This window comes from Balaenoptera musculus, chromosome 12 (assembly GCF_009873245.2).
Source record: "Balaenoptera musculus isolate JJ_BM4_2016_0621 chromosome 12, mBalMus1.pri.v3, whole genome shotgun sequence".
Taxonomy (NCBI): domain Eukaryota; kingdom Metazoa; phylum Chordata; class Mammalia; order Artiodactyla; family Balaenopteridae; genus Balaenoptera; species Balaenoptera musculus.
Window position 1 is genome coordinate 56,863,763 of NC_045796.1, and position 10,429 is coordinate 56,874,191.

At 33.1% G+C, this 10,429-nt stretch overlaps 1 pseudogene; it reads left to right on the forward strand.

The window, feature by feature from the left end:
* The first annotated feature begins 5,717 nt into the window (after positions 1-5,717).
* Positions 5,718-10,077, forward strand: LOC118905005 (annotated as a pseudogene).
* Positions 10,078-10,429: the final 352 nt, after the last annotated feature.

The following is a 10,429-nucleotide window of genomic DNA, read 5'->3' on the forward strand; positions in this document are numbered from 1 at the left end:
ATCCTCTTATATTGTAATAATGATGCATAAGTTGCTTTTAAATCTGGTATAAAATTTAAACATACAAAAATATTAACAATAACTACAACAATAATTAGTTTATGGATACGCTGCATAAAAATATGTAAACTGTAACATCAGTAACATAAAGTGTGTGTAGGGGGGTAAATGTGTACAGGTTTTGTATTTAAGCAAAGTTCAATTGTTATCAGCTTAAAACAGACTGTCATAATTATAAGATGATTTATGTAAGCCTTATGGCAATCATAAAGGAAACCTTATGATAGATATACAAAAGATAAAGAAAAAGGCATCAAAGTGTAACACTACAAACAAATCATCAAATCACAAAGGAAGAAATCAAGAGAAGAAGAAAGCATCAAAAGAACTACCAAACAGACAGAAAACAATTAACAAAATGCCAGTAGTAATTTGTTACCTATCAATACTTAATTTAAATGTAAATAAATTAAATTCCCCAATCCAGAGACATAAAGTAGCTGAATAGATTTAAAAAAAAAAGATCTAAACATATGCTATCTACAAGAGACTCGCTTTAGCTTTAAGTATACATATAGGTAAAAAGTGAAGGTATGGAAAAATATATTACATGCAAATGGTAACCAAAAGAGAGCAGAGGTGATTGTGTTTATATTAGAGAAAACACAGTTTAAGTAAAAAATGTTTACCAGAGCCAAAGAGGTCATAATATAATTACAAAAGTGTTGATTTATTCAGGAAGACATAACAATTATAAATATATATTCACTCAACATCAGAACACCTAGATACATAAAGAAAGTATTAACAGAATTGAAGGCAGGAAAAGACAGCAATATAATAATAGTAAGAAACTTTGGCATTCCACTCTCAACAATGGATAGATCATTCAGACAGAAAATCAATAAGGAACACCAGACTTGAGCAACATTTAGACCAAATGGACCTAAGAAATACATACAGACCATTCCTCCCAACAGCAGCAGAATACACATAATTTTCAAACACAAAATATTCTCCCAGATGGATAACATATTAGGGCACAGTACAAATCTTAATATATTCAAGAAGACTGAAATCATATAAAGTATATTTTCTAAGCAAAATTATATGAAATTGGAATTGAATAACAGAAACAAAATTGGAAAATTCACAAATGTGTGGAATTAATACACTCTAAACAACCAATTGGTCAGAAAAAATCAAAAGGTAAACAAAAAAATACTGAGACAAATGAAAATGGAAGCACAACACACCAAAAGTTATGAGAAGCAGCAAAAGCAGTATTGAGAAGAAAATTTATAGCAATAAATGCCTGCATTAAGAAAGAAGAAAGATCTCAAATAAGTAACCTAACTACACCTCAAGGAACTAGGCAAAAAGAATAAACTAAGCCCAAAGTTAGCAGAAGGAGGAAAATAATAAACATTAGAACAGAAATAAGTGAGAGACTAGAAAAACAATATAAAAGACCAATGAAACTGTGAGTTGGCATTTGAAAGGATCAACAAAATTGACAAACCTTTGGCTAGAAAAATATAGAAAAAATGAGAGAGGACTCAAATAAAATTACCAATGAAACAGGAGACATTGCAGTTGGTGCCACAGAAACAAAAAGAATCATGAGAGACAACTATAAATAATTATACACCAACAAATTGGACAACCTAGAAGAAATAAATTCCTAGAAACATACAAACTATGGAGACTGAATCATGAAATAGAAATAGAAAATGTAAATGGAGCCATAAGGATATTGATCAGTAATCAAAAACCACCCAAGATATAAAAAGCCCAGTTCAGATAGCATTGCTGGTGAATTCTACCAAGCATTTAAAGAATTAGTGCCAATCCTTCTCAAACTCTTTCAAAAAAATTGAAGAGAGAACAATTCCAAATTAATTTTATAATTGCAAGAAAAGAAAATTGCAGGCCAATATCCCTGAAGAACATACATGCAAACATTCTCAACAAAATTCTAGCAAACTGAATTCAACATTAACAGGATCAGATACCATAATCAAGTGGTATTTAGCCCTGGGATACAAGTATAGTTCAATGTACACAAATCAATAAATATAATACAGTACTTTTACAGAATGGAAGACAAAAATCATGTGATCATCTCAATAGATGCAGAAAAAGTATTTGATAAAATTCACCACACTCTTATAATATAAACGTTCAACAAAACAGGTGTAGAATCATGTAGTTCAACATAATAAAGGCCATATACAAGAAGTCCACTGCTAACATCATACTCAGTGCTGAAAACTTGAAAGTTTTTCCTCTAAGATCAGGAACAAGACAAGGATGTCCACTCTTACCACTGCTATTCAAAGCATTTTATTATAACCCATATGGAGTTTGGAAGTTGACAATGTTCATCTTGATATTTCTTGTAATACAGTCTGATGACAACTGAAGCTGAAATTGTCTGAACACTCTCCACTCACATGTCTGTAGTCTAGCCAGGGATGGGTGAACAGCTGGGGGTATGAGGTATTTTTTTCCTCCATGTGGCTTTTTCAAGTGGCTACCATAGACCTCCCAGCAGACAGTCTCAAAATAAGTTTCTTACATTGCAGCTGCTTTTCTCCAGGGCAAGTTCCAAGAGAGACAGGTGGAAGCTACCATTCCTCTTAAAAGCTAAGCTTGGAACTGCAGTAACTTCAGTTCTTTGAAAATTTATGGTGAAAGCCATCACAAACCAGCTCAGGTTCAAGGAGTTGGAAGAACATCCTTCACTCTCAACTGAGAGATCGAAAGCAGATATTGAGAAGGAAGGCATCAGTGGTGACCATCTTGGAGATAAGCTACCAAAAGTATTAGACTAGCTGCCCTATTAAATTGAGGAAATGAGAGTTAAAGGCATTTTTAACTTGCCCAGGGTAAAAGTAAAACCCTAATAATCTAGCCCCAAAGCCCATCTTCCTAACCAGAATATTTTGCTATCTTTGTATAATAGAAACAGCACAGGAATCAGTTTCTGCAAATCAGTAAGATAACCTCTAGATTTTCTTTCAAAATAGAATTATGACCGTGATAGTAATTGACAATCATTTAAAATCCATTAATTCAGTTATTCAGCTTTAAAACTGTATGTCCATTTCAAATCCACTTATTTAACTGCAGAAACTTGGGAGCAGCAAAGATTATTTGTAATCTTTTTATTGGCCTATTGGAGGGTAGATATTCTACTTATCTCTCTTAAATTTTGGCCACAAATGTTATCTGTTCAATATTGTCAAGGAAATGTCTTCTTTGATTAGATAAATATAAAATATCTAATTAAATTTCAGCTTTCTTAAGATCCATATATCTAACTATCCCCTGGATATCTTCCTATAGGCTGCAGAGACCTCTCACTCAGTGTATCTTCCACTTGATCATCTGTTCACAATCTTTAATAAAAACACCAGTTCTTCACTTGATAACACCAAGAGTCATCTTTTACCTCTCTCTTCCCTATCTCTACCTATCAAAAAAACTATCATGGAATTTTAATGAATCTAAAGTTTTTATATATCTTAAATATAATCTAGCCCCTCTCCTTGTTAAAGCATACCTTGGTGAATGCCTTTATCATATTTGTAAGAGTTACTGAAACAAACTCTATTCTATTCTTGCCCCATTTTAATCTGTTCACGTTACAGAGTGATCATTCAAAACAGAAAATTAGATCATCTCGCTTCCCAGATTAGAAATACTTATTGTCTCTTCCAAGTTTTCAAATTAAAGTAAAAGTTTCTTAGAAATCTGTAAAAATTTTAATTGGCTGCTTAAAAACTTCATGTCTCAGCTGCACAGACTATACCCACTTCCAATATACATGCTGTTTGTATAAAAAATACTAGAAGTTCATACTGTGTTCTTTTTGAAGGCTTCAACAATGATCTGATATGCCCCAAGTTAAACTGATCTTACTCTCCAATCCATGGCATCATATCACCACCTGTGTTTACAAGACCCTTTTATTTTGTTTTATCATAAAATTTATTTTTTTCACTTTCATTCTCTTTATCCTCCATGCTTAATTTCTTCCCATCTCAACACATTAGATACCCAGTTTTAGTGTATTTAATGTATGTGTGTCTAATCACTGCTACCAGATTTTATTTAAACATATGCATATTCTTGGAAAATACAAAACTGTATTTTGTTATATTTGCCTATTTATTCCCTCAATATTTTACTTCCGAATTCTTTTCAGTTTACTGCTTCTTAACATTATACTATTATGTTAAATGTATTTAATTTCAAATTACATTACAGAAAAGACTGGAGTGATAACAATAAGGTATCTGTTGATAGACCTATGTGATAAATAACTTGGGTTATAAATTAAATGTGCTGTAGAGTGGAATAGCTTGTCCAGAGGTTATATGCATACCGAATTTCAATACTTCCAAATTGCTTTCCAGGATAGCTCTAACAGTTTATAAACCTTGTACAGTGTATGAAAATTGTTTTCTTCCCAAATCCTAGCAAGTGCTAATTCTTACTATCTGATGGATGTAAAGTGGTATAATTTGAATTTTTATTTCTCTGATTTCTAGTCAGGTTGAGGGTCTGGGTCTCTTCATATATTTAATGGCACTTTGGTTTCCTGTTTTGTATATTACCTCTTCAAATCATATGCTTGATTTATTATTTTTTTCTGTTGAATATACTGCCATTCTCTTGCTGATTTTTGTTAAATAGGAATTTAAAATTCAGTATTAGATGGATATTTGCAATTTCTTGTCAGATCAAAATTATATTTGCTCTTTTGGTTTAAAAATGCTAATGTTATCTACTAAGCTTAAAACGCATCAATGCAGTCAACAAGTTCAATATTTTCCTGAAGTCTCGAGTAATTTTATTTGTTGGACTTTGTATCTCTGCAAATGTTTAACACACTCTACTCAAGTCAGATAATTACTTTAGGCTTTGGTGTTGGCACAACTTCCCTTGTAGGCCTCTTCTGTTCTAACTCATTCTTTTGGCTTATATCTAACCCTATTTGGAGCACATCACTGACCCACTATTCCTCAGGCAATTCTTTGGATTGTGGAAGATGTGAAAGTACATAATTGTCTCTTTTGGGGTTCCAGATAGGGACTATACTCATTCTAAATCTTTCTGTAAGGGAAATTCTAATATTCAGAATCTGGATTCCGGATGCCTGACATCATGTTTTATACTTTCTTGGGAACCTCTGGTATACTTTTACTTATGAATTAATACTCAGTATGTCTCAATGGATGTCCCTTTTATCACCTAGAGTAAAAAAACTTGCCTGAGATAAAAGAATTATGTTTCATTTCTTCTGCCCCAGCTTCTTCTTGCCCTCTTTGTATTTGAATAACCTCCACTAAATGGACTTCAGATGCATATATCCGTGTTCAGTTCTGAGTCAGTATCAATTGATTCTTTTTCTCCTCATTTTAAGTCATCTTTCCCTGCTCTTTTGCAAGCCTGGTGATGTTTTAAATTAGATTCCAGATGTTGTAGACTCACAATAGAAAAACACTCTAGCTGTTGTTTTATTTCAGAAAATTTCTAGTTGAATAAAGTTGCACATGTGATCTGATAATTCTGAGAATATGATGTTATGATTCAGGATATTGTCACCTTTGTTCTGCTTTTACAAACAATTTAGTAAGTTCAATAAGCAGGACTTGTTTGCTTTCCCTAGAAGTAGAGCAATTAAGATGCTTCCTCTTCCCGAGAGTATGAATATGCTGCATTACAAAGCTAGTCCACTTCAGAGGTAGAAAGAAATAGTGACACAGGTTTCACCTGTTATAAAATGAAATGTTCTACTGGACAAAATAAAGCTAGAAAGCAGTGTAATGCAATGCAATGCGGCCAGATTAAGCAATATATATACATATATATATTTTTTCCCTCAGCACTTAAAGAAGAAGAGTGCATTAAAAAATTCAAAGCAGTTATAATGGAAAACTATATTTTAAATACATTTGAGATTTAATCATTAGTTTGATAAAACACCATTAGCTTATTTAATAAAATATTTCAAAGTCTTTGCATAATATTTTGTTAAATATTTATTTTTATAATATTAAAGTAAGCTCAAATTACTATCATTTTTTTCCTACAGATCATTTGAGAGAAACGGTCTATTTTTTAGCATCGTGTTCATCCTTTTCTCAGTTTTCTACTTGGGGAAACATAAATATCTTCACTGAAAAAAAAAATGTTGCCTTCAAATCTTCATTTGGATAGGCATAATATAATTAAAGTTTAGAAAGGAGAGCTCTTAATTTTACAATTCTGCTATTTCAAAAATATCAATGCAAATATTAATGCACATGAAAATGGAACATTTTCATAAAACCTAAATTTATTTATTATGTCCTTATAAATTCAGATGCGATTTCCTATCAACATAATTATCTTAAGAAGATAGTCTTAACGTAACACAACATGTACAGTTTGGCTGTTTAACTAAATGATCCTGTCATACAAAGTGATAGAATATCTGAGATGAAGAAATACTGCTCTATTATTTAAAAAATAAAAATATAAAGCCAAATATGATTACAGAATTTAAAAATGATATAAAGACAGCAGATAACAGATTGAATTCTGTAGAAAATAAATTTACTGATTGAGAGGATTAGCCCAAGGAATCCTTTCAGAACACAAGAATGAGTCATAGAAGAAAAAGATAAGTGAAAGGTTAGATGCAGGGGAATGTGTAGAAGAAATTCAATACAAGTGTAATGGAGATTCAAAAAATGCCTGCTGAGCAGAAGAATAAGAAGCAACAACATAAAAATAATAATGAAAACTGAAACCAACATAATCCCCTGTCCCTATCCAAACCAATACTGTGACCAAATATATCTTCCCATCCTGTGACCAGGCATGCTTAGGAAAGCATGTCTCTGTATTGAATAATCTGATTACAGGCAACAGCAACTATTTACTCCAGGACATGGTTGGACCTGGAAAATACGACTGTAAACCAATAAAATAGATTGTTTCTCAAGCCTAACATCTTACTATTCAAGTCTCCCTTCAAACCCTTAACTTAACACAAACCTATTACATCATAAACTCTGCCTAATCCCAACTAGCTCTCTACCTTTAAAGACCTAACTTGGAACAGTAGATAACTCAGGTTATGCTTAATACTTGGATATGAAGAGCAAGAGGTAAAATTTATTTATGCATATAATATGTTCTCTATCTTAATATTCAATTCCTGGAAATTATACTTTATATATTTAACATCCACTCAATAAAATTTTATTATCTACTCTACACACAATGTTGCAAGGCACTGGAAAAATGGAATACAAGTATCGCTATCAAGGAACTTAGAACTCTTAAAAGAAGTAACATTGCATTTCAATAAATATGCACATGTAAAAGGACAATCTCAAGCATCTGGAGACCTTCCTCCCTCTCCTCAATAAAGTCTACTTCTAAGTCAGCTACTTACTAATGGATGGTACAGACTTACAACCAGGGACAAGGCTAAAAATCTTAGGCAACACAGCTATTTATCTTCATAGAGTGTTTAAACCTTATGAGTTTATGGAATTTCTTACCTATATATGAAAACACAAGTCTTTTCTCCCAACCCCAGATTTTCTTCTTTGTTTGTATCAAACTAAAACTCATACACTTTTAAAGAAATGGCACACTCCTCATTAACTCGCATGGTGTTTTGCTATGGTAGGCAACTAGGCACGTGGATGCTGTGTGAATACCCTTGTAATCTGACACATGTCTAACTCAGGGCTTGCTCAATCGCTGTGTGACAAGAGCAAGTCAGTCTGCTGACTCTAAGGACTTATTCTAGCAATCTAAGGAAATCTCTTTATAATAGGACAGGGCAGCTTTCAGCTCTCAAGCAGCTTAACTTTCTAAGCTCACGTGTTTCTTTTAAATGTCATAATCTATTTTGGAAGAGATACACACATTTTGAGTATAAGTACAAAATCATTTCTCTACAACTTCCTATTTTCTAATTTACTAAGTGGCATGCCAAGGGATGCAAAATTAATTCTATGATGATTCACCAATCAATGGTAGGATAATAAGTCCATCAAACATTGCGTAAACTATAACAATATCCTAGATACATGTTATACCTCTGTATAAAAGAAGTAAATCATTTTTATTGCTCTGAAAGAAATTTTGACTTATTTAACAAAAAACATGATAGGAAAAAACAGTATTAAGCAACAAACTATCATTGTTAACAAGGGCGTACATACAAGATCTATAGGGGATCAGAGCAAAGAAAAACGAAAGTACAGGAGGAAGTAGTGTTGGATCCCAACCAAATGAAGAAAGAATTTTAACTAGATGGAGGGAATTAAAGTTCTGTGCCACAGTAAGAAAATAAAATCACTACTAACTTAGACAAATAATATGCTGTCCAAACCAAGATTCACTGGAAAGTGAAAGCGGGTGCTAAGAAGTTATAATAATATATTATTCAAAAAAATTTTATTGTCCCCCAAACTGATTTTATTATGATATTGAACTTATTTAAAAACTTATAGTATATTTAAGATTATTTTCAAAAATAAACTTTCTTTCAGAACACAAGAATGAGTCATAGAAGAAAAAGATAAGTAAAAGGTTAGAAACATTCATAGTGAAACATATGAATAACTGCTAAGTTTAAAAAGTTTGAATATCGAATTCCCTGGTCCAGTGGTTAGGCTTTCACTGCTGAGGGCCAGAGTTCAATCTCTGGTCAGGGAACTAAGATCCCACAAGCCACGTGGGGCAGCCAAAAATAAAAAAGATTGAATATCAACAGTATTTTATGGGAAAATCAAATTCTTTAGAGGAAACTTACAATATTCTTTATTTTGATTGCATAAACATTAAAAATTAACACAAGCAGTAGTAATTACTATTGGTTTATGTTTACATACTTAATTAGGTTTGTGTGTCCTCAAAGCTTTATGACTGATATATTTCAGAGGATGGTATTATTTATTTAGTACAGAATTATGTTTTCATATAATAACTGGGGATATTATTCAAAATTGCATCTTATGGTTATAACTTTGACACCACTGACACAATTATAGATTTTTTTCTGAGGGCTGCAATAGGTTTTTTAAAATACATTTTTGGTGTACAGTTCTATGAATTTTAACACATGTATAGATACATGTAACCATACAGCAATCTGGGTACAGAACAGATCCATTACCACAAAACACTACCTTGTGATATTCTTTTTTAAGTCACACCATCCTCCTAACTACTACCATCCTCCTACACTTTGAAGCAGTGACGGCACAGCGAGAAGAATGGAAAATGTTCATAGGAGGCCGTAGCTGGGATACTACAAAGAAAGATCTGAAGGACTACTTCTCCAAATTTGGTGAAGTCGTAGACTGCACTCTGAAGTCAGATCTTATCACAGAGCGATCAAGGGGTTTTGGCTTTGTGCTATTTAAAGAGTCGGAGAGTGTAGATAAAGTCATGGATCAGAAAGAACATAAATTGAATGGGAAGGTGATTGATCCTAAGAAGGCCAAAGCCATGAAAACAAAAGAGCCTGTTAAAAAATTTTTGTTGGTGGCCTTTCTCCAGATACACCTGAAGAGAAAATAAGGGAGTATTTTGGTGGTTTTGGTGAGGTTGAATCCATAGAGCTCCCCATGGACAACAAGACCAATAAGAGGCGTGGATTCTGCTTTATTACCTTTAAGGAAGAGGAACCAGTGAAGAAGATGATGGAAGAGAAATACCGCAATGTTGGTCTTAGGAAATGTGAAATAAAAGTAGCTATGTCGAAGGAACAGTATCAGCAACAGCAACAGTGGAGATCTAGAGGAGGATTTGCGGGAAGAGCTCATGGAAGAGGTGGTGACCAGCAGAGTGGGAAAGCATCCAGGCGAGGTGGTCATCAAAATAGCTACAAACCATACTAAATGATTCCATCTGCAACTTATCCCCAACATGTGGTGAAGGAGTATTTTCCAAATTGAAGATTCATTTGAAGGTGGCTCCTGCTACCTGCTAATAGCAGTTCAAACTAAATTTTTTGTGTCAAGTCCCCAAATGGAAGTATGACGTTGGGTCCCTCTGAAGTTTAATTCTGAGTTCTCATTAAAAGAAATTTGCTTTCATTGTTTTATTTCTTAATTGCTCTGCTTCAGAATCAATTTGTGTTTTATGCCTCCCCCACAGTCTCATGTTAAAAGCCCAGTGTGACAGTGTCATGTTGTAGTAGTGTCTTACTGGTTTTTTAATAAATCATTTTGTATCAAAAAAAAAAAGAGTAGGTAGGTAGGTAACTCCTACCATCCTGCTACCTACTCTCTCTTTGTCATTACAGATGTATCTTCTTGTAAATGTCATACAAATGGAATCAAACAGTATATTAACTTTTGAGATTGGCTTATCTCACTTGCATAATGCTTCTGTGATTCATCCATGG